Raw genomic sequence first — 25,232 nt, forward strand, 5'->3', positions numbered from 1 at the left:
TTTGTTGCACACCTAAATCACCAACTGAACTCTTGGCATTCTAGTTCCATAGTTTGTAACGGTGCGCCCAAATTTGACCAGGAAGAATGCGTGGAATAAAAAACATATCTCTGGTTTTGCTGCATCGATTTTGATCCATTTCGCCCATCAGGACTCTGACAATGTTATAAAAGTGCAATGTTAATGAGTACTCTTTAAAGACATACGGTATGCAGTGGGACATAGCTTGCTGTATCTTGTCACATTAAAAATAATAATCCTCTTTACATGAATAGATAAGGCCGCCATTCTTCATACAATATTAATGATTAGAAGTTTAAAAGATGATCGCTTTAACATGAAATTAAACACTACAATCATACGAGTAAGCAGGTAAGTGAAGTTTTACAGCCATTCTTCTGCTGATTATACATGCAGAGACAGATGTGTTCTGTATGTAGGTCAGGAGGAGAGGAGAATGTTGGCAAACAAAGACAACACACAACAGCTTTTCCGTCACCTGTGAATTGTAAGGAATTTGTCTTTTTCACATGCTTACACCACTAGAGCTGTTGGCAGGGTTAGCTGATGTTGTTACCAAGTTAATTCATAAAGCTGTCTGCAGTAAAAATGTAAGATAAAAAAACAAAACTTCTTGTGGTTACCGACATTTGTGTATGCATTTCCTGCAGCTCTTGCTTGTAGAGTATTACAGATCAGACTGAATAATTACCACATACTCTCACATTCCTAAGATAATTTAGCTATAAAAAACAGGCAAAGCATTGATTGTCTAGGGTTGGTAATGGCTGCATCTATAATTCTTTGGATGTCACAATTCCGTCATTTTATTGTTCAAAAAGCTGATGCTTTTTTCACAAAATGTTCACACTTGTGATCAGTTTGATGGTGATAATGCACAAATGGAAAGAAGGCAATAAAATTAATCAAAACTTAATGTTATGATCACAATCATTTAAACTCATGTGTCATAGCTAGACTAGGAAAACGTTAGCTTAACACGATATCTTTAAAGCATACAATTGTTTTATTTGTGTGAATGCTTAATGTGTATTACTGTAATACTCCATAGCATGGTTCTGGGTATTAATGAGGTCTCGTTTTTAAAATCTGTTTTCAAGGCTATGATTGGCTATTTGCACTCACACTTTATCGTTCTAGTTTGGGAATGTTTTCCTCAGATGCCATGAATTAATAATTGCAGAGCTTGGATTTGCAGTGTTAGCAGTTCAAAGTTGAAAGTGTTAGCTCAATGGGAGGCATGCCAATTTTGTCTCACCCATTGCTCTATCAACAGCCATTTTACTTCACGAAAAAGACATCCGGTCATTAAACCAAATCAGATTTTCAAAATAGTCAAGAAGACACAACGGTAGAATATAAGTAGTTTTGCCGTTATATGGTCATTAGTCTCACATTGCCAGACCTATCTACACAGCACTGTGGAGGAAAATCTGGCTAGTCCACACAGCAATCTGGGATGGGAGAAAAAGGTGCTCTGGTTTATTGGCCTTCCTTCAACCCACTCACAATAGTCTTGGATGGCGCTAGGTGCTGGAAGCTTTAACGGATCTTCTGCACAATAGTCTTGAGAAGGAACTTGTTTTGGTGGAAGATGTGCTCGTTCAAAAGTTGTTTTAGTTGTTCAACAGAAAACTCAGATTGCACAGATAGCCTAGCTAGCTGTCTGGATTTACCCTGCAGAGATCTGAGGAGCAGTTAACCATAGTACTCATTATCGACTGGAGTGTAGAATGAATTAGTTCATCAAACAAAGTATTAAGAATGAAGACTTTAACCGAGAATGGCGCTAAATGAAAAGTTAGTGTATGACCAACATCTTTAGGATTTTTTCTCTGGAAACTATGAATTTCTGTATTAAATGTGCCAATCCATGTTGAGATATTTCACAGTTAGTGAATACCTTGACCTGCTGGTGGCGCTAGATAAAAAGTCAGAGGATGACCAAAGTTGTTAAGATTCATCCACTTGGAATCCTGACTGAAAATTTCCTAACAATCCATCCAATGAGCTTTTGAGAAATGTCAATTTCGGACCAAAGTGTTAGACTGACCAACAAACCAACATTATGGAGTCAAATAGCATGCACCATACATAAAAAACAATCAGTAAGCTACATGTGGCAAGGGAGAAAGACTGACAGCATGCCATACGACTGGAGAACCTGTTGGAGAGAGAGTGGCCTTTCCAGTTTGGCTAAGGGACTTGCCCACATTAAAAAGAAAGAATCCTAGTCCCTAAATGTGTCTCTATAGGTGCACACAGTGCTTTTTTTTTTAAATGCATGGACAAATGGGTGCTACTGAGAATAAGTGTCAAGTTACTTCTAAGTTCCCACAGGGCTTTGTATACACAAATCACTCAAAGTTGAAGTCTAACTCTGGAGGCACCTATATGATACGTGGAAATGACCTTTATTAAACCAATCATAAGAAATATATACATTTAAAAAACATCCATTCACAACACAAAAAAGAAAAAAACAAAACATAACAGATGACATGATAAGCAATATGTGTGCACATTGTTCTTCTTAGACCTCACACAATGCCTCTGGAAATCCCAGCTGCCTATTAGTATTTAATAAGCACCTTCCTATCCACTTAGTAGCCCCAAATAATAACAGTAATCAGCAGAGTCCAAGGAATCCATCCCCAGCCTGAGGCAAAGAGAAAGACAGAGGTAGAAATTCCATTCAGTGCAGAAATGAGGAATGAAAAGCTATAATTTCTAAAGCAACACGCTTCTCTGAAGCACGACTACTTCGAACCAAAATATAAATTTAGCCATCGACTTAGCAGCCTCAAACACAAAGAATGCATTGAAAGGTTTTGCAACAATAGAATGATGAAAAGATTATTACACCATATTGGGAATAGATGAAGGGGCAGATATCAATTCCATGGAGAAGAAATTGCTCAAGTTCCCTTGCCATGTTTCCAACCACACATGTTTATGCAAATTAAGTAATGTTGAATAAAAAAAGGCAAAACGTAAAATTTGATTGAATTTCGTTAATATTGAAGGTTTGTATATTGGATCTGATTAGAATTGTAATAAATAGCGATTACGTTTTAGGTAATTTTATGGTTGTAACCAGCCATTAAACAAAAAAGAGGTTTTATTTCTGCCATGTATTTCCACTTCATTTGCAGACATGTCGCGTGTCAACAAAGACACATACTGTAAAAGTGGAAAAACGAGTAGAGATGTTTTGAATCTAATTTACGAGCAAAATATAACGGCTATTTGTTGTCGGGCATTTACATGCATCTGCATCATCAAAGCCAAGCTTTAATAGCTAGATATGTCGCTATCAGCTGGCACGTAAGCACTATTACAACTTTTGCAATATTAATCATTTGTAGGCAGACGGCGCGATCCATTTTGGCTAGCAACATTTTGTTTGCTTGAATGTTGTGCGATTCAGTGCAAATATAAATGGAAACACTTGTCTAAAAAATGTTAAATTGTCAAATGTTGTCAAGCGTCTAAAATCAATTTGATATACTGTACCAATTTGATTGCAAAACACAATGTGACGTCATTATGCACAGGTTGGTATTTGTTTTAAAGCCGTGGGATGGTAACACACTTTCACCGGCTTTAGTCTCGTGAATTATTTTCCGGAGTAATGTTTTTGCCTTTGTCGCAATAGTAGTGTCTCTGTGTGTGCTTATGTGCTTCGTGCTTCTGTGTTATTGATGTTTTAAAGTGTGTCTATGCACTATTACCTGTCTGCTGTATGCAGTGTTACTCATTTTTTCATGCCATCAACTTGCCAGGTGTCATGATCTTGAATAGTGGTTGTGTCATTTTACTTGTCAATGCCTATGTGTTCTTAATTTATATTCCTGTGTTGTATTTTTGTAGCATATCTATTGTTTTTAGCCATCGACCTGCTAGGGACTGCAGATGAAAATTAGCCTGCATGGCTAAATCTGGCACATTTACACGTTAAACTCTGTGCTTATGTTGTTTAATGTGCGTTGTTGCTTTTAAATAAAGAAGTTTTTTTAAAAAAAGACTGTTTTCAGCGAACTTCAGATAATTTGATTGACAAGTGGATGGAAACGTAGTGACTGTCTCAGGTTGATTGCATTGAGCAGTGATTGGCCCTACAGCAGCCATGGATCTGAATCTAGTTAACCCCAGCAGAGACTTCCTGTCAGAGAGGCCACTGTGGTCGGGGCAGCCATGGTGGTGCTGCTGTGCTGTGTTCCAACAGTCGCCCTGACCCCTCTCTGCTCGCTGATCAGCCTTTCCACAATATAGCTTCCCGACTTACAGGAGACAACTTTGCCCACGAGTCCCATCCTGTGTCAAAGTCTAATCACACATTTATTTTTTGGGACAACCTGCACACACAGATAAAACCTGAAGGTCTCATGGTCATTTAAACTTCTGTGATGGTACAAAGTTATTAAATGCCTCAAAGCTCAGCTGTCAGTTTGACCGGGACACGTCTCCTGATGGAAGTGATTAGCTGAAAATAGGAAAGCTGGTTGGGACATTATGTGGTAAAAATGGACTGTGTTTCAAATGTCTACAACACTTTCTTCAATGTGTCTCTGGACCCCAAGATAGGAGAAAACATAAGAATAAGATAAGATAAGATAAGACTCCACCGCTACCGATAAAAATACTACGTAGAGTAATAAATACAAATAATGTGCTTTGATTTCATGAAAACATTAGGGAGTAGTTTGTCATTAGTTTGACAACTTGGAAAATGTTTATTTTTCACTTTCTTAATGAGAGTAAGACAAAAATAAATACCTCACTCATGTCTATGAGCGAGGTATTGATGGATGCCGGGTCTCAACTTCCTTACAACTTAACAACAGTGAAGCAAAAATATCCCGGATAGGGACGCTGTAAGTTTAGAGCCACAGTCTGTGCAGTAGTGGTTGGGTAGTATCGAAGTCTTACCCGTACACGCGCCTGACTAATTGCGAGTCAATCACATCAAATAGTTAATTAAAACCAAACTTATGACAAAAATAAAAACTTGAGCATATGCATACATTCAGATCAGATGTTGATTAGAACTACTTCTAAAAAACAGAAACCATCTTTGGGCAAAAATTTGTTGACCTGTGCTTTGATTTTTTTTGTTTGGCCCATGTCCCTTTTACTAACATGAAGGGGGCAGGGTTTATGACATACACTGCAGCCTGAAATCAGGCCGTGATAGGTGATGTTTTTGCTTCACTTTCGGGTAGCTTTGAAACCACTGGTAAAGCAAATATTGAGTTACAGACTGTGATTTGTTAGCTTAGCATAAAAAAACAAGGGAAAAGCTAGCCTGGCTCTGTTATTCTGACAGTAGTCAGATTTTAGTTTGGCCTGTACCAGGCTATTTCCAACTGTTTCCATGGCGCACAAATACCACACATAAGAGTGGTATCATTCTTGTCATCTAACTTGCGGCAGGTGTAAAAGCATATGTCGACCTATGCCTTTAATGAGCTTTCTGTAAGTCTTGTTCTGTATTGTTCTGTAATTCATCCTCTCTCATCTTCTTTCTCCCTGTGTTCTTTCTCTCTCTGCTCATGACTCTTTATAACCTCTCTAAAAGCCTTTTCTGTTCTGGATTGGAAGTTTAATTAGTGCGTAATTATAGTCGCTGGCTCTTGGCTGTGTAGCTCTAATGGAACAGAGCCTCTCCATATACTTCGGTAATAGTCTGACAGAATCCAAATGAGAAAGGCTCCCGCTCCCAAATGCTAACTTGATTCTCTGCTCACACCTTATACAGCCAGCTTGTACCGTCCGAGGCTGGAATTGGAACAAATGAGACACAAAGAAGATAACATGGCTGATAGCTCTGACATGTCTGGTGCCACTGCTTTGAATAATGAACTATTTAGAACATTTTATGATGAATTTTTGTTGTCAGTGGGGTGAAATTTTGTGTTGGGTCATTAGAAGTACAGTATAGTTTCATAAATAACGCCAGTCTCTCACACACACACACACACACAAACACACACACACACACACACACAGCGATGCTCATTATCTTCTTGGAGTTGTCCCCATTTTCATTCCTTCAGCAGCAGAGAAGAGGTTTGTGAAATCTCTCGTGGAGAAGCACAGCGCCACAGAGGCCAATCCTGACCCAGATTTATTTCCTCATTGTTTAAAGGTATGGCTCAGATTTGAAGCTGCAGGTGTGCTGTAGTTATCCAAAACACTTCCCCTTTTTAAATATGCACTGACATCTATCTTCCCGCATATTTTATCAGCTTGAGCGGAAGCATCGCAGTCACGTAAGCTTTTTAAGGATCACTGCAAACTGTGTTAATTGAAAAATGAATGACTTTTTTCAGGAAGTGGTAAGGATCAAGCGCTAGCAAGCTGAGCAACAGTAATGAAGGTAACAAGGATAAAGGAAGTGGTGGCAGAGTGAAGGCAGAGACAGGAGTGTCTCAACAAGTGAGGGCTGGGATAAATTTAGAAGGGGGCTGGGGTCGGCACAGAGCGATACCCTTTGAGAAAGGAGTATAAATGAATAGCTGAAGTGGGGAGGGACTGTGTTGAGATGTCTCTTATCTCAAACGCTTCAACAAAACATCACACTGTCGTCCCCAAGCAACCAAATCCCAAGTCACTTTAGTAGCACAGCAAAAAAAAAAATAATTGCTTTAGCAGTCGCAATGTAATTGCCCATCTTCTAAAGCTTTTTTTCCACCAAAGAAAAAGAAGGAGAGAAGAGCGAGAGAAACAGTGAGTAGGTTGGTGTTGATAAAAACATAAAAAAGCATGAAAAACAGAAAAACAAGCAACACAATGCCATGCATCTTATAAAACAGTTTTTGTCAATACAAGCAAGTTCTTCTATCAAGCAAAGCACTGAAAAAACACACTGAAATCTTAGCAGAGAAATCTTACCGTACGCCTTAATAATGAGTGTAATCATAGTTTTAATTCACCTTTTGGCTCCTTGTTTCTATTAAGAGCTGTCCACAGTGGGCCTTAAACCCTACACTGTGTTACAGATGAAGTGTTAGTCGGCTGTTCCCAGCAGTATGGCAACTAGAGCAGCTTCTGATGGAATATTTAATGTAGGAGACTCTAAGAATTGATTCCTGCAACATTTCTCCCATCTTGGCACTACACATGCTCTCTCCAGTTTGCCTTCTCCGTCCACACCCTTCCATTCTCTCGTCACACAAAACAGATGCAAACCCCAAACTGCGTTTGCTCCAGAGTAGTTCAGCTTCTATGTGGATTTTTCTATTCATATGCAACTACATGAATATAGAGGGAATTGGCTTTGAAATGAAATACAAGCGCAATAGATAGCAGAGGGGAGGGGTCCTACAGTAGCATTAGCCAGGGCGAGGTAAATTATGCACTGCTGAAATGATTCCACTTCCCATTGTTCTACCAAAAAAGCCACATCTTTCTGGTCTTTACTCTCCATCAAGAGCTAAAAGATGCAGAGGCGATGAGAAAGATTGGGAAAGATGGAGGAACTCAGTGAGGCAAACGGCACATTAATTATAGAGGGAAATAAGCTATGTATGTCTGTGAGCTGAAGGGACATTTGTTAATATGGAAAGCATATGTTGAATTAGCATAAGTGCAGGGGATAGAAGGTAAGGAGGAGGAGAATGAGAATAGGAATGAGGGTGAATGACAGAGCTGTGGACAAAGCTGAAAGGTTATACTGGAGGCATGTTATGAAAGTCATGTTAGCATGAGATATTGGATAAAGATCCATTAGATTATGGCAGTGGTCACCAACCTCTTTCCTACTGGGGGCATTATAAATTTACCCTAACCCTGTTTGCTTTTTTCCTTATTAATATGAGGCTGTTATTACAATCACGTCTCCCACCAATTGTGCTGATATACAACTAATTTGCTTTGCCAATTTGCTTTGCCAAATTAAGTCTTCGTAAAGGAAACTTAATTACTGCCTGATTATGTTTACTGGCATTGGGTTTTTTCCAGGAAGTGTGCCACGCTTATACTGTACACAAGTGACCACTGATTTAATTTAATAATGAGTGAAATGTAACGCCATGTTACATTAGTTTTTTTTTTTTAATGAACATACTGCAAAATAAATGTTTATACATAATACATCCACCAAATGTCCACTAACAACTTATTTCATTTTCCCCCAAACAATATACAGTATTGCAACTAATACATTATAAATTAAATTAAAAAAAACAATATTGTAATATATTGTAATATGTAATATACTGTATTTAGGCAATCAAATCCCAATTTAAAGTAGGAAAATATCTCAGTTTTGCAGGACCAAGAAAGGATATTTAAGTATAATTTACAAGAAAAACCAAGATCTTTAACCAAAGTCTTTTTGTTGCTTAAAACTAATCCCACGTGGCACTCAGGTTTCAAACCCCATCTCCACTTTCTAAATCCTGCACCTGGTTAACCCTCCATCCACCCAACCCCCCCTGCATGACTTGTGAGAGCTACAGACATGTAGCAGGAGTGGATATTGGAGGGAAAACAAATGGCATGTGTTGACATTGAACGTTAGAAATAATCAGTATGAAAATGTAACATTGGCTAAGAGATATTTCCAAACATATACTTGTCATGTTGATAATAAATGTAATCTGAGCAGCATTACATTTTTTACAAAATGCATTTTTTGTTGCATATTAGTTACATTCAGTTTGAATGACATTTTTAGGAGAAAGTAGGTCAAACTGGGATTCATGATGGATTGCTTAAACACACTGATCATTGGTTTAAATATTAAAAGACTTTAGAGAGGAACTAGCCTTTTAAATTGACCATTTATTCCTCAGCCCGGTATCCTTTGGAATTATGTCCCACGATCACACCTTAAGAGCCTAGCAGCAGCCAGATGTTTAATGGGAGCTTTGGGTTTGTATTTCTGGGGCCAGTGATGGCATGTCAGGAGAGAGTCTCATAGTCAAACGTAGGTAATTGTCCCGTTTACTACATCTGTAAAGCTAACCTGTCCCGCCGCTGAAATATAGTATGGTCACGTGCCTTTAGTGGAAGTCTCTCTCTCTGTCAAAATAAAACATGAAAATGAGGCGTACGCAAATAATAAAAACAACAAATACCAAAGAGGTAAAAAGAAAAGTAACAAGTTCATTGTACCCTAATGTAGCGGAGTAAGAGTACAGTTTCTTCTTCACAAATCCACTCAAGTAAAAGTAAAAAGTACAGTAATTTAAAACTACTCCTAGAAGTACACTATGTACACTATGTGAAGTACACACACTATGTTCTTGTTTGCCTCGTTGTAGAAGTTCAATATCTGGCAGGTATGGTGTCTTCATGACAAACTACTTCACTTTGATCAGTGCACTTTATTTGATTTTTGATTCAGTGTACTTAGAGAAATGTTTGCTCACCCGGAGTTATCGATGTGTCATGCCGTGAGACGGCGACAGCCTCATTCAATCAGCTATTGAAGGCCTTTGGTTTCCTCATTGTGGAGGCACCGCTATCTGTTGTATGATATTTGCATAATAATGTATGTGTTTCAAATTGGTTTTGTCAGTGTGCTGGACAAATACAATGAGTGTTGCCTCCCCTGCAGCTGTGACCGCTTTATTTAACCAAACAGAAAGAAGTAGCAGTGCATTGTTACCATTTCCCGTCATTTGTTGACTGTCTTTTCCCTCTGCTGTTGGTTAGTTCATAATTTGCTCACCCCCCCGTCGTGCATATTATCTCTATTTTTTGATAGAATGCTCAAATGATATGAAACAGATGCTCACATTTTGGTCACTTCCTGCCTGGCTTCATTTTTATTTTTGAGGAAACATTTCCTGCCTAGGGTTCTTTTGTAATCTGACTTCCGTATCTGCTAAATGTTTTACCTCAAATGACATTATTTAAAAAAAAAAAAAAAAAAACGAAGCAGCAACGAAGGAGCTACTGAAGCGTGTTACAGATGATCTCTGCAGGCTATTTTAACTTTCTCCCTCCCTCTGCCTGCCTCCACTTTCTCATACTAGTTCCTTTGGTGCTCTTGACGAGCTGGTCTGATTATGTTAAAGGACAATTCCTTGCCACGTTTAAGCGTGTTGGGGGCAAAATCTAGCATGAGGATAAATCGGTGTAGACTGCACCAATTGTTGTCATTTGTCTCGCTACTGATAGCACTCCAAAAAAAAAAAAAAAAAGAGCTACATGTTAAAATTGACCGGAATTTTCCTTTAGTTAAGCAAATATTGTACATTGAGAGTCAATTAAATGCATCTATTGTGACATGAACAACATGAACTTACTCAAGTAATTCCAGTGCGCATAAGTTGTCTATGACAATTTGGGGAGCTAGTAGATCAGATCAAACAAAACCTGCTAAGCAGCTTAGTCATGAAAATAAGACAGGGTTTTTTCTTGGTAGTGCTTGTGTAATTTTGGGGAGGGTTTACAACTCTTGGTGAAACCTAGCTTCACCCCTATCAAACAACAAATCTACCACTACTGTATTCATTCAGATTTCAGTTTGCAGAAATGCATAAAACAGACCTACTCATTCTTCTGTGCACAAATTTGTTTTTTTCTATCAAGGCCTTCCGATCCCCTGTGAATCTTTGGTTGGGAACCACTTCATGGTTATGGGGTGATTGAGAAAGAACATGGAGAGAGAGAGAGAGAGAGAGAGAGAGAGAGAGAGAGAGAGAGAGAGAGAGAGAGAGAGAGAGAGAGAGAGAGAGAGAGAGAGAGAGAGAGAGAGAGAGAGAGAGAGAGAGAGAGGGATTCTATCAGAGAGCTGGAAACAGGTTTTCAATATCTTTGATATGTGCGTCCAGAACAGCAAAACTGGCAGGGCACTCTGGTGCCATTTTTGGAAAAAGGTTGTGTGATCTCTCCTCTCACTTTCTCCCTTGATCCCTTCACCAGTTCTATTCTCTTGCACACACACAACACCAAGAAGCTTCCACATAGTCATGCACTTTCACAACAGTCAGTGTGAGCACACATCAAATTAATCCTCAGCAGGCACATCAGTCAGTCCGAAATAAATTATGAATGTGTTTTGAATGATTTTTTTCAAAATACATGCTCCTCCTTTACAGCTTTGATCTTAGCAAACTTCAAATCAAACATTTAGTTGAGCGGTAACAGAAATGAACGATGCACTGTTTGTAAAAATGTATGTACTTCACAAGCAGAACAAAGTAATAAGGGCACAAGTTAAACTCTAGCTCTCCTCTATATATAGTCCAAGAAAAGACACCTTAGATCCACTGTGCATGAATTGAATTTGGAGTATTTTGAATAGCACTTTATGAAAATGTTTGTCTGTGCATTGAGACCTCAGCAGCTGTGTTCTGGGGCTGATGCAGAATTCCACGGTAATGTTTGGCTTAAATAATTTAAAAAAATACATGCATTCGATGCTGATGGTGAGCCTAAAGTAAAACACATGGTAAGCAATCCCATTCCTTAAACATTTTTTTCACAGCTTTGTTTCCACTGAGGTTCAGTCATAAATCAGATGACTCTAAAGATATGTGGTGCATTGATTTTAAAGCGGCCCCACTGCTAAAATATTTTTGTGAGCTGAGAACATCTCTTAGGACAATTCAGAGCAGATCTGAAAATACCACCTCCTAGACTTCTGCACTGGCCTGCACCTGGAGGCACTGCAACATGGAGGGCTGTACTTATTTGGCACAACAACTCTATAACTAACATGATGTGTTGCTCACAACACAAACTGGTGGCAGCACAACACTTCTGCTCCTATAATATTAAGAAATGTTTGTTGACTCCGTTGACAGTATATACTGTAGTTATACAACAGTTGCATCCTGGTCTCACGGAATTCCGGGAAATAATAACAAACTGTTAACACTCCATTACGTGGTGGTGGTGGTGGTGGCGCAGAATGTAGGAAACGTCTGTGTGGCCACTATGGAAAACAACGGCAATGTAAAGTCAATGAGAAGATGACAGAGCATTAAGAGCGACTACGGTAGGGAGTAGTTAGAAAGCCTAAAAATCCGCGTTGGGATGTTGGTTGGGGTATTGGATGGGTCAAACACTGGACTTTGACCCAGGAGACCCGGGTTTGTGTCCTGCGTGTCCCATTTCCAAAACCCAACCGTCCCGTTCTTCTTATCCTAAACCCAACCGTCCTGTTGTTTTTCCGCGTGTCATAGAAAAGTAAGCCCACCCACGACCTTCTCCTTTACTTACGGGGCCATTGTAATTTCACGGAATTGTTCCGTGGTCCCATCACAGAATGTGTTGCTGTTCCGTGAAACTGCCACAGATTTTGAGTTAAGGGTCTGTGTTCATTTCAGGGAATTCTGTGTTGATCCAGTTGTTAGTTGTTGTGGCTGAGAACATGCAGCTTTAGATGGGTAAAAAGTTTGGCATGAGGCTGTTCTACAGAGCTACAACTTATGGTCCAGAGAGAAGGCAGTTCACACCATGAGGGCCAATGAGCAAGAGCAGTCAACAAAAGGCGAGCGAGGCTAGCATTGGGAGCTAAAGCAACTTCCACTTACTCCTCCTGGTTACTGTAACCATGTGCAGCTTTATTTTCAAAGGATGTGTGGCGACACAATGCTATGGAAAATACTAAATTCAGAAGGAAGATATTCACCCAGGAACTAAGGTAAACAATAAACAGCCAGCAGCTTTTTACTGAAAAATCCATCCTCTTTCGGAACTAGCAATAAAGTTTCCCACTAGACCTGAAGAATTTATTTTGCTGGGGAATTACTGATTCAGAATTTAAAAGACTTCATTTATTTTGGTCACACTTTTAATATTTAAAATTCACAGCTGAATCGAATCGGCTTTGAATCACGTTTTGCAATGTGTATCTAGATACGTATGTAACTGTGTGAGAAAGCATTTTCCTTAAAGAGACTATTAAACGTGCAACACATTCAACTTCACAGAGTAAACACATGCAGTAATGGTGTGCTTTTATCCATGCAGTGGGCCAGTCAGGTCCTACATGTTATCTATAATTTGCCTGATCAGTATAAGATCTGCCATTATCTTTGTTTAAGAATGATCCAAATTACAAACTGCACCAGCGTTTTGCATTGATGTAAAACTGTACATTAAGCAGCTTTCACCTTATGTATAAAACTAAGTAGAGCAGCTGTGTAAGAAATACTATTCATGCATACATCCGCTGAAAAACACTGACTGAACCCATTTACCTCAGCATTGACCACGTGAGATATGTGCTGCTATATTTAATGAAAGCACACAGCCACATCTTCACTTTGAACCTTTATCCCCTTGCTATGCATAAAACTTTTTCATCGACTTACAGCTTGAGCTTGAATAAATGAATGTCTTATATTTGGCTACGCGTATTTAGGTGCTAAAAGGTTTGTGTGTGTGGCGTATCTGCTAACTGCAGAGATGGAACAACGTCTAACAGTTTGTTCTGGTAATTTGTTGTCCTATTCACTTATTGTTATTATTATTATTATTATTAAATGTTAATTGGAATGCACTGCTGATAATTCAAAACTGATGTTGACAGCGTTGGCACATCATGGGTTTTGTTTGTACTTTTTTTGCACAAAGCAGCTTTAACATGATTAGAAAAACAAGGTCACACCTGAATCTCTCTCCCTCGCTGTATGGTTGATTATTGTGTGACAGATTTGTGCTTTTTCCCTCCCACATACCCCAACCACTGCAGAGAAATCACCTATATTGCTGATTTGGCAACCCCAACGCTACCTACCCTGTCTATGAATGAAAATAGCCTGAAATGCTTTAGTAGTGCAGTTGATGCAAAAATAATGTAACTTCTCTCTCCATGCCTTCCTCCACTTTCTCATTTTCAATAGTTCCTTGGGTACTTATTTTATATAATGTTGCATATGGGATGTGTGGTTGGGATAGAAAAACTTCCCATATTAACGGTTTGCTAGCATTCACCATCATCATCATCATCAAGACAATTGTCTTATTATTACAGAATTCATCTTGTGAGGTTTAAAATACTGTGCATCGACAATATAACAGCATATGCATTAAATTAGTTTAATCACAGTGAACTAATCTTGGGCTAGCGTCCATGTTGTTTGGTTTTCAGGCACTCATGTGTTGTTAAGTGCCAAGTCGGCTATATTAGAGCTTTCAGGAATATCTTGAAAACTCAAAATTACTCCCATATGACATGAAAGAAGCATTAGCATCTAGAAAAAGTAAGAAACTCCATAAAGAAAGGCTTTACAGGTTGTTGCCTGTGGCAAATTAATTCTCTGCACTAATATGGCCGAAAGCTATTGCACCCATAGCTTTGTCTGAAAAAGGAAAATAATAAAAAACAATGGTAAGCAGGTAGGTTTTTAGCTTGGATTTTAAAGTAATCAGCATTGTCTCAAGACTTTGCTCTTCTAGCAATTTGTTCCACATTTCAGCAGCATCAACTTGGTTCATTTTGGTTTTGTTGAAGCGGTATTAAATCACTAAAAGTCTATACTTGGAAGAAAAGCTGTTGCATACAAGACAGAAGTACAATTTTAAGAAAAATAGAGATTAACTAAACATGGTACAAACATAAACACAAGCTTATTATGGCGTTTATTTGCATTTTGCAAGCTGGAAACTTACGTATACCTAAGTTTTACCTAAATCATTCCTAAAATGAAGCTGCTGTGCAACATTTGCACACATATTCTGACAACACAGAAGCAGAAATGAACAGAAATCCCACATGTTTCTTGGCACACATGTAGACAGAGTATTTTCTCTCTTATTCGTTCTTTTCCTCTTTCACTTAATTTGAATTTCTCTCACAGCATCACACATTTCACTCCCTATTTTCTCTCTATCTCTCTCTCTCTCTGACCCTCTCTCTCCCTCATGTTTATTTCATAGAAGCCTCCAGCATTTCAGAATAAATAAATTATACATTTCATTTTGCATTAATTGCAAAGCTCCTTTCAGGAAAGGGACTAAGCTCATTTGTCCATGAGCTTCAGTTTATCCTAAATGACTGCATCAGACATTATCATGAGCGTCTGGGTGCCCCGACTGTTCGTGCTCGTTTGTCATGTACCAGACCCAATTCCCATAAAGTCCACATTCCTCCTTCTAATACCACAGTCTGGCCCTGATCCTCGGATTAGATACAGCAAGTAGGCAGAGGAAATATGGGACAGCCTACACCAAAGGAATGCACACACAAACAATATTATGAAAGATGCTAAGGGAAGTGGATGCTCATACCTGAAGCAGGCAGTTTTCATGTTTTTTCAAAAGCATCGGGATCAAGTTGTGTCACAAGTCTTACTTGACATTGTGTTTTTACTTTATGTAAGATAAACCTTCAGCTATAACTACTATAGCTGCAATTTGTCTTTTAGTTTCTTTTTACGTATTGTTTTTAACAGCAGCCCACAATGGTCAACTGGGTCATGCTTTATTTGCTTTTTGTATTCACTCTTGTGCGTTTTGTGTACACTGCTGTGCCATGCTGGTGGGCCATGTGTGGTGGCGTACTGCTGCTGACCGACTGACGTTAGTAATGTTAGTTCTTGGCGCTCTTCCTGCAGACTAGCCTCTCATGCTGAGGGTCAGTTTGACCCGTGGTAATGGTATTGTTAGGGCCAGTGAATTGTCCACTAAGCAGTTTATTCCCTTCCCACATGGACACACAAACTGTCAGATGTATTTGTATGCACAGTATACCCAATCCATAGGTGCACATATGGGACATTAAATCCTGTAGTTTCACACATGCACACGCAGGAAAACACACTCGTTCGTCCATGTAGATACACACCGCCAATAGAATGCATGGACACTCTCACCCCATATGGACCCTCATGACCATCTGTCCTACTGTCTATGTGCCAGGAACTGCTCGTTGAATTGCTTCCTCTTTCTCAATTGGACCACAGTGCTGCCCCCCATGTAGTAGGCCTCGGCATTTAAGCCCATTTTACATGAACTGTCATAACCCAACAATGACACTATCCATACTGGAACAAACAGCATCCCAGAGGAGCAACTCCCAGGAGTTTTAAGCGGTTTCCACTGCATTTTTTTATTATAGATAGACAGATAATATTTAGATAGACAGATAGATAGATACACACTACAGCAAGAAATGTGTAATAATCCACAGCTGAAAATAGTCCCAAAGAAATGTACAATGACAGTGAAGACCAAAAATGTTACTACTTGTATTATAAGTCTGATACACAAGCATCATTGGTCAACATGCAAATGGTCAGAGACACAAGGTAGCTACATTTCTGCTCTGTTCAGTCTGTAACTTTGCATTACCTCTCTTTCTGGGGCCTTTTCCACATACGTTTGTGTGAAAGGCGTGATTACTCTTTTTAAATATGTACCTGGTCCCATTTTGGGTGATACACCATCGATATCTCAGGAAGAGTATGACTCAACTATGAGACTGTGGAGCAGAAGCCCCCAGGGGAGCCAGTCTGTTAGGAAGGCTGTTCCAAGAAGCTGATAAGCTCACCTTAAAGGTGTGATGCTATCCTTCCTCAGACATATCACCTCATCCAAAAAAAATAAACAAAAATCAACCTTTTCACTGCTTGGTAGTGCCTCATCAGATAGAAAACAAGCGAGAAACCCAGGGTTATTTTCGGCGTATTTGTTCTCTGCCTCTACTTTGATCACACGTCTCTTTCTTGTGGAAATTTCAAAAGAACAGACTCCTCGTTGAATAGAACAACAATGGCAATAATGATAAAAGAATAAGGAGTGGCAGAGAAAGTTGGGTGTTTACTATGACATCATAGGCCATGTTTTTTTTTTATAATCTGATTGAATTTTTTCTTAATACTGACCAAATGGAGTGGTGTGAAAATTGTTTTTAGTTCATATACTGCATAGAAAAATCCCATTTGCAGACAAGTTGTCCATCCATCTGTCAATTATCTATTCTAGCTGGTCCTTTGCAGGGTTACAGGTAGCTGGAGCCTTTCCCACCTGGCAGTGGGCGGACTTCCATATGTTTGATACGTTTCAGATACAACAGCATCAGCATCCAAAATCTATACACACTATTTATATACACACACATAAGAAACTAAAGGACGGCTGTTTTTGCAAAAAGAATGCAAATGTGATCAATAAGCATTAGTCAAATAATACAATTTCACAATTAAACGTCTAGTCAACCACATGGCAAAAGCAGCCTGTTCATAGGTGGACTAAAGTGTCTTTATTCTGCTGGTGACTCTACAAGAAGCTTTCTCGTGATTTATATATCTTAATGTTTCTCATTGCATGGTGCACCTAGGTTTAATTTATTTAAGTTGTTTGCGGGTTGTTCACATCAGACCAATTCTGAAGTCTTTACACTGGCTTCCTGTGCCCCAAAGAACAGATTTCAAAATTCTTCTGCTGGTTATAAATCGCTAAATGGTTGAGGGCCAAACTACCTGTCAGATCTACAAGGGAATTATGAAGCCCAGAGGCCTCCAAGGTCTTCAGGGACAGGTCTGCTTGCCATACCCAGAACCAGAACAAAAACGAAGCGGCGTTCAGTTTCTATGCTCCGTATATCTGGAACAAACTCCCGGTGAACTGTAGATCGGCACCAATGCTCTGCTCTTTTAAATCAAGGCTGAAGATTTTCTTTTTATATTGCCTTTGTTTAATTATTTGGGTTGCATTATACTGTGAATTTAATTCTTTTATTCTGGAATTCAACCAGTTTTTGATGTTTTTAATCTTGTAATAATGTTTTTTAACTTTTACTTAATTCCTTAATCCTTAATTTTGTCCTTAATTTTGTATTATTATGTAAAAATAAAATAAAAATTAAATACATTTTAATAATAATGTGTTTGATGTTTTATGTAAAGCACCTTGAATTGCACTACAAATTGCCTTGCCTTTGTTTCTGGGGGAAGAATTCCTGGTCAGTATTGTTCCGTTCCATATTAATATGAGTTATACTGTTTTAAGTTTAAAAGGAGAAAGCTCAATGATTGCATAAAAACTTCAGGAAAACATGATGGGAATATTCATGTGTGACAATATATATATATATATATATATATATATATATATATATATATATATATATATATATATACATATGTATGTGCCACACATGCCAGCCCTGCGATTCTCTTATAGAGATCCCTAAACCTTAACCCTAACCCAGCTAGGTGCAGCGCTACCCTTGGCGTCACTTTGCCTCTCTGCTCTGCGCCCTACCTGTTGGTTTTGCCGCGGATCATGAGCAGGCAGCTTTAAAGTGATGAGGTAGAGGATTCCTCTCCTAGCAAGGCAATGACCAAAAAACATGCATCAAAGATAAGTTGGAACTGTTTGAAGTACAAGAAACTTGCCTTTAAGGCTTTCCCTCCACAGACACCAGACTCTCACTCTCCATCTCTCCTTCTCTCATACATCATGCTGTGTCATTCAGAGCATACTTCAAAGATTATTAAAAAAAAAACTAAAACCATCTAGCTTGCTTCTAGTCCCTGGAACCATCCCATAGATCAGTGCACAGAGAAATATTTACCTTCTTCACTATGAAATTCTTGTCCAATGCCCACATAATGTCCAGCACTGACGACCTTACCCTCATCAAAAGAGGCCTGATATGCTTTGCTTGACACAGCTTCTACCAAAAGGAGTCAATCCACCGTGTTCTAGCAGATCTTCATGGCCTTAAAGATGCTTGGCAACCCACTGGAGGTTGCATTTGAGGCCAGCATAACTACATCGTTCATCTGTGGTGAATTGATTTTTAGGATTAGAAAGGTACATGGCTTTCCATAAAAGCTCCCACTGCCAGAAAACAAAGTTATGTCAACCCAAAAAAATCTCTCACAAGCTCCAAAATCATGTTGATGTAGTGCATGTATTCAAGAAGCACAATGAGCTCCACAGTTGCATAGCAGAGCCAACCATCTGGCTGAATTCACGTCAAAAAATCCTTCGGTCAGTGAAGTGCCAAAGAACCCGCTTACTCAAACAGAGATTGAAGAGATGTGAGAGAATCTGCAAAAAAGGACAAGCATCTCCACAACACTTTGTCATGCAGGTCTAAAAAATGGTGGTAAAGAAAGTCAGACATGCAGTAGAGCCCACCTGGAGTTTGTCAGGTGCCACTCTCACAGAATACAAAGAGAAGAATTCTTCATTCAGATGCAACACAATGTCATGTAACTCTTCTTTATCTGGTGAAAAGCACCCCTCACTATACTTAGGTATACCTCTCAGCAGCAGGGACTACGAGAATGGTAGGGATGGAGGGAACAATGAACGGGGCCAAATTCAAAAACCGCATTTGAAGACTGTGTTCCAGAGTATACAAGCCCAGAAAATCTTGGAATGGCTTCTGAAAGAAATCCTTCAACATCCTCAATTGGTCCAGCAAAAGCTTGGACTTAAATCTGTGTCTCAGCAAAGATTTACCAACTCCAATCTGTGAGCGGGTGAAAAGAGAAAAAGAAAAGAGGGACAAAATGTCCAAAATTGAGGTGGGCAAAAACTGATGTAGGATAAGAAGAAATCACCGTACTGACACAAAGTACTGAATTAAAAAAGAGCCACATAAAGTGGCTGTAATTTATATCTATAATAACAATGTGAAAACTATTTGACAGTGTGAAAGCGGTTGCTCGTAATAATTTATTTACATACAAATATCATCCAACTCTGCAGCTTTGAAACTTTACAGCGTGTTTCAGCTCAACAGCACAGACTAGGCAACTAGCTGGTAAACATCACGGATCAACATGGATCGTTTAGCAGCTCAAGAGACAGATTTTGACCTCAAGATTTGGTATAGACCAAACCCAGCTACTTAAAAAGTGAATATTCGACTTAGACTCATCCCCCCCCCCCTTGCTCCAATGTTGATGAAGTCCACTGTACGTTTGCTTATTTGATCCGTGTTAGATGTGTGTTAGCCAGGCTTTAGCTTGTAGTCTCGCAGTCTTATGTGTCTGTCACTCCCTTACATGAGTTATAGAGGAGCTGGGGCAGAAGCCAGACATGTTCCGACTACATAGAAGAGACAGATCAGCAAATCCCAGCTGCACTTACTGACTTGAATCAGACACGTTTCCTATATAGTCATGTTCAGACATGATACTCTGCTTTGACACCTGTCATAGTTCTGCATATCACCGAAAGCAGGAAGGATGAAAAAAGAAGAGGAGATTTTACAGCAGCCTTGAGAATGACTAGGCATTTCTGTTGCTCTGGCTAACTGGTTAAATCTGGTAACAAGTGGTGAGATTGCTTGATTAAGGGACCATTGTGTAGAATTTGTGTGGATAGACAGGACAGGAGGTTATTTTATTCTTGTTTCATTTTTTAGCTCCTATAAATTTTTGCAAAGGCTATAAATTATGAACGATTCTGTGGCTACGACATGCACGCAAACACATGCAAAAAGTAAGTCTCTGAAGTCGTCCATACAGTATGCTACTTCTGTTCCTCCCTCGAGCAGCTGCCACGCTGGATGAATCTTTCATAGGTCCTTACTAAATAGCAAGACAGATAAATTAAATAAATATATGAGTGAGAAAATGTGTACAAATCCTTTTTTCACTGTTGGCTTAGCCTAGTGATGTAAAAAACAAAAAACAAAGAGAGAGACTTCTCTCGGTGGATTTGTTTGATTGTCTGAACAGGTCTTCGTATCCAAACTGCAGGAGAGGGTGATGAATATCAATAAGCAGGTCAAGAGGTTGAGTCTCAGACCACCGTGGGAAATGGAGTTATGTCAGGTCACAACATTGTAACCACATGTAAAGCCTGACTTGCTTAGTCTTTGTATGTTGGCTGTCAAGCAAGCATATGTGATGATGCTGCTTAAATGCTGTCAATAGTGATGCAGAGAGGAGCTGTTTAATTATCTATCCATCCATCCATCCATCCATCCATCTTTGTCCGCTTATCCGGTATCGGGTCGGAGGGGGAGCAGCTCCAGCAGGGGACCCCAAACTTCCCTTTCCCAAGCCACATTAACCAGCGCCGACTGTGGGGTCCAGACCTGGTCGGAGATATGATCCCACCACGTAGTCCTGGGTCTTCCCCGAGGCCTCCTCCCAGCTGGACGTCCCTGGAACACCTCCCTAGGGAGGCGCCCAGGAAGCATCCTTACCAGATGCCTGAACCACCTCAACTGGCTCCTTTTGACGCAAAAGAGCAGCGGCTCTACTCCAAACTCCTCACGGATGACTGTGCTTCTCACCCTCTCTAAGGAAACCCATTTTGGCCGCTTGTACCCTGGATCTCGTTCTTTCGGTCACAACGGTGCAATAAATGGAATGTAATACCGCACCTGCTGCACCGATTCTCCGATCAATCTCCTGCTCCATTATCCCCTCGCTCCCGAACAAGACAACAAATTACTTTAACTCCTTCATATGGGGTTAGGACTCATTCCCTTTCCTGAAGAAAGCACTCCATCGGTTTCCTGCTGAGAACCATGGCCTCAGATTTAGAGGTGCTGATTCTCATCCCAGCCGCTTCACACTCGGCTGCAAACCGATCCAGTGAGTGCTGAAGGTCACAGACCAATGATGCCATCAGGACCACATCATCCGCAAAAAGCAGCGATGAGAACTCCAGCCCACCGAATTACAATCCCACCCCACCTACGCCTCGATATCCTGTCCATAATTACTACAAACATGATTGGTGACAAAGCGCAGCCCTGGCGGAGGCCACCTGAAACTAGTCTGACTTACTGCTGAGAACCCGGACCCAGCTCTCGCTTTGGTCATACAGAGGACTTCCTCCGGTAGGGTCACTCCCTCTCTGCCTCGCTCACTCATAGGGTTTTTGAACCATTCTTTGTCTGAAGGGATGGGAGATGGGCCATGGGAGACCCTACCGGGGGCACACAGCTCCAGACGACACAGTCCTCAGTCAAGTTTTAAATGTGCAATATATACATATTGCACATTTAAAACTTTTTGGTAGGTCAGGTTAAAGCATCCATTTAAAAACATTTTAGTTGTCGTCCTCTACTGTGCTTACTCATATATTTTAGTCTTTAGATTTAATCAACAGCACATTTAAACCAAGGTGTTGTGTGCATGTGGTTGATACCAATCCGTGTAAAGACATTTCACATACATTTTTTCCGCTAACAGGAACTCATTCACACCAAGTGAGGCCTGTATGAGAGTGCTGCAAATGTCACATATCCTCAGGGGACTTTCAGACCTCATAGGTAATGAAAATGGTTTCTTTGCTATTACGTTTAAAACTGCCTGGTATGAGCTAATTAACCTGAACCCTGCTCTCTGGGAGACTTTATCTTTTCCTTTCCTGTTGCCCTCAAGAGACTAATCAAGCTGCTTTGCCAGGAAAACTGAAAGATCGAAAGGAGACACATATCAAAAGGACGCAGCTTTAAACTGCAGCTTCCATGCTCCGTTGGTGATGCAGGAGAGGGTTGAACTCAAACACAGACACCAGACTTAAGATAACAGTGTCAAACTTCACTACAGAGCATTGAGAGTAGTACTGGCTAACAGAAGTAGATGCTGTTAAGCGGCAGAGTACATGGCTCGACATTCTAGCAATAATCCTGCAAGAGGGCAGAGTTTAAAGGCTTTAAATGCATCTGCTGATGATGAGATAATGAGGCACACCTGCTGTCACAGCTAGCTGGTCAGACGGCCTGATGAAGTGATGAGCATCGTGTGTGCAGGACAGGGGAATACTAAGGGTGTCCAATTCTATGCTCATATATAATGTCTATCATATACAATGTGTACTATCACTTCAGCGGATACATGAATGTTAATAATAACTACTTAACTTTCCCAATTTTATGTCTTAAATTCAGATTTTTTTCAGTATTGTTGGAGGGTGCCTGAAGTCTAAAATTTCCGTTGCCAACAGCTCCTTCTGTAATTGTTGCGCACAAGAGAAGGATAAAGAACTTGAACAAATATGGTCAGTTAACTGAGTCTGTGTATTTTTTTCTCGTTTTCTCTGAGAACAGAAAATGACTTTTAGAGAGCGGTAAGACTGAAAACTGTAAAGTTGTGGGCCGGACAGCTGAACAATGAGCTTAAAAATCATTAATAAAAAAATAATCAACTTCTTTAAAGCCAAGAGGATGATTGACATTGCCATTTGATCCATTGCTATGCTTAAAATATTTATGTAGCCTATTTAACCTAACGCCTAAACATAACCATTATTTATTGTAATTTGATTTAATACGTTGTCAATGATAGATTTGTAGATAGGTTTTCCTAAAAACATTTCCCCGATTAAGTTGATGGAAAATGTAATCCATGTTGCACTATTTGTCTTTCAATGTGTATTTTCCGATGCAAACTGGTAGTATATTAATGTATTTCTTAGGAAATTAGTTAAAGAGAATCCATATATTGTTGATTAAAAAACTATTCTAGGCCATAAGAATAAAATAAATATTGTTATTCTGTTTGGTCTATGAAAAAAATATTTTAATTATTCAATTTAATAATGGAAAAAAATATATCTGTTTACATAGCACAACATTGTATTATGTGCATAAATTAACATAATTGTTGTGATATATAGAGTACCAGATTATTTCACAAAGTGTAATCAATCACACATTAAGCATGAATTACTTAAGTGCTTACCTGAATAAATGTGACAAGAATAGTGAATGCATGTACTTCTATACAAAATTGATTTAAATAATGCATGTTCACTGTTGCAGCTCCTTTAAAAATGTAACCAGGACTTTTGATTCATGTCTAATTGCTGTTCTCTCCCTCTTGCTAGCCGAGATGTGTCATTGATTTCCAAACACAGAGAGCCGGATTCTCAAACACAATCACAACATTCAATTTGTAGGAGCAAGAAGTCCCAAAAGAGACAAATATTTGCCAAAGGTGCTGAATCATAGATGGTATTTGTCTTTCTTCTCCGCCGTTACTTGAATGCACGCTGGACTGCTGGTGGGATTTCCAATTACATGAAGCTCTGTGGTGTGGGATTGCCATCACATTACACGGCGAGTCATCCTGCCGTCATAAAGAGCAGAATCACTTTAAGAATCAATAACCGGTGCTCCCTATGGTCACGTTTTTTAATACACACAGTAGCATATAACACTGGCTCAACCTTGACATATCCTCCACAACAACCCAATCTTCAGAACAAATAACCTTAATGATTTGAAGAAAATTTGAGTTGTTTGATGGATCAATACTTAAAAAATAACGTACTAAAAATCTACGGATAGTGTGCAGTAACTTGTGATAACTTTCTTCAGTAGTAAGTAGTGTGAGGGATTAAACTTTGAAATGTAGTAATCAAATTACATTTTCTTATCCCGTCAACGCCCTATTACTTTTAGAAGTCGGGTTCAATTTACTGCTGTCTTACTGGGAGTTTGATAGAGGGTTAATAGGCTACCTGTTTCTTCTCTGTGTGATCATAGGACAGACTTCTAGAGGCTGTGTTAGCTTGGAGCAAGGTGGTTAGCCTCTCTCCTAACAGAGGAGAAATACATCTCCCTGTAAGTTGTCTTACTTACAAGTTGTGTCTTTTTCCTTGCCAGTTAGCCACCCTTAGTTTTACCTGCATTCAGTTAGTAAGGCAGTTGGGTGCCATGTCATGACCTCTCAATAACTCCATAAACTCCCTTTGGTCCTACAGCCCAGTAGTGAGACGCCCTTTTCGCCAAAAACATAACCCACTGCTCCGACATCCTATTGTTCCGACCATATAGCTAGGCTTTTGTGGATCACTTTCCATAATCTACAATCTGAATCAACAATAACAAGCAAAATTACTTTTCTGTAGCTTAACACTTTAAAAGGTTTATCTAGCCTAATCCACACAATCTCTGAACCGGTTTACTTGCAGTTTAATGTCCCAAATTCCCCGTAACATAACCCCATTTGTGCAGGTCCTATCCCCCAACCAATCGGCAATCCTAATCGTAACCACTCGAGGTCAAATGCCTAACCCCAACCAATCGGCTATCCTAACCTATTTAAAAAGCCTAAATGATTGGAACAATGGGATGTTGGAGCAGAGGGGTTATTTTTTTTCGAAACAAAAGGACGTCTGACCACTGGGCTGTAGGACCAAAGGGAATTTTTGGGGTTATTGAGAGGTCGGAACAATGGAGCGTCGGAAAAATGGGCAGTCCCTGCCAGTTGAGGATTCAAATGGCCATTGAATACCTCCTAACCTTAGCTCGCTGTATGTTTAAAAACAATGTCTTGTTTTCTATTTCTACACATTAAATATGCTTGAACAAC

The sequence above is a fragment of the Etheostoma cragini genome, chromosome 16 (assembly GCF_013103735.1).
Source record: "Etheostoma cragini isolate CJK2018 chromosome 16, CSU_Ecrag_1.0, whole genome shotgun sequence".
Taxonomy (NCBI): domain Eukaryota; kingdom Metazoa; phylum Chordata; class Actinopteri; order Perciformes; family Percidae; genus Etheostoma; species Etheostoma cragini.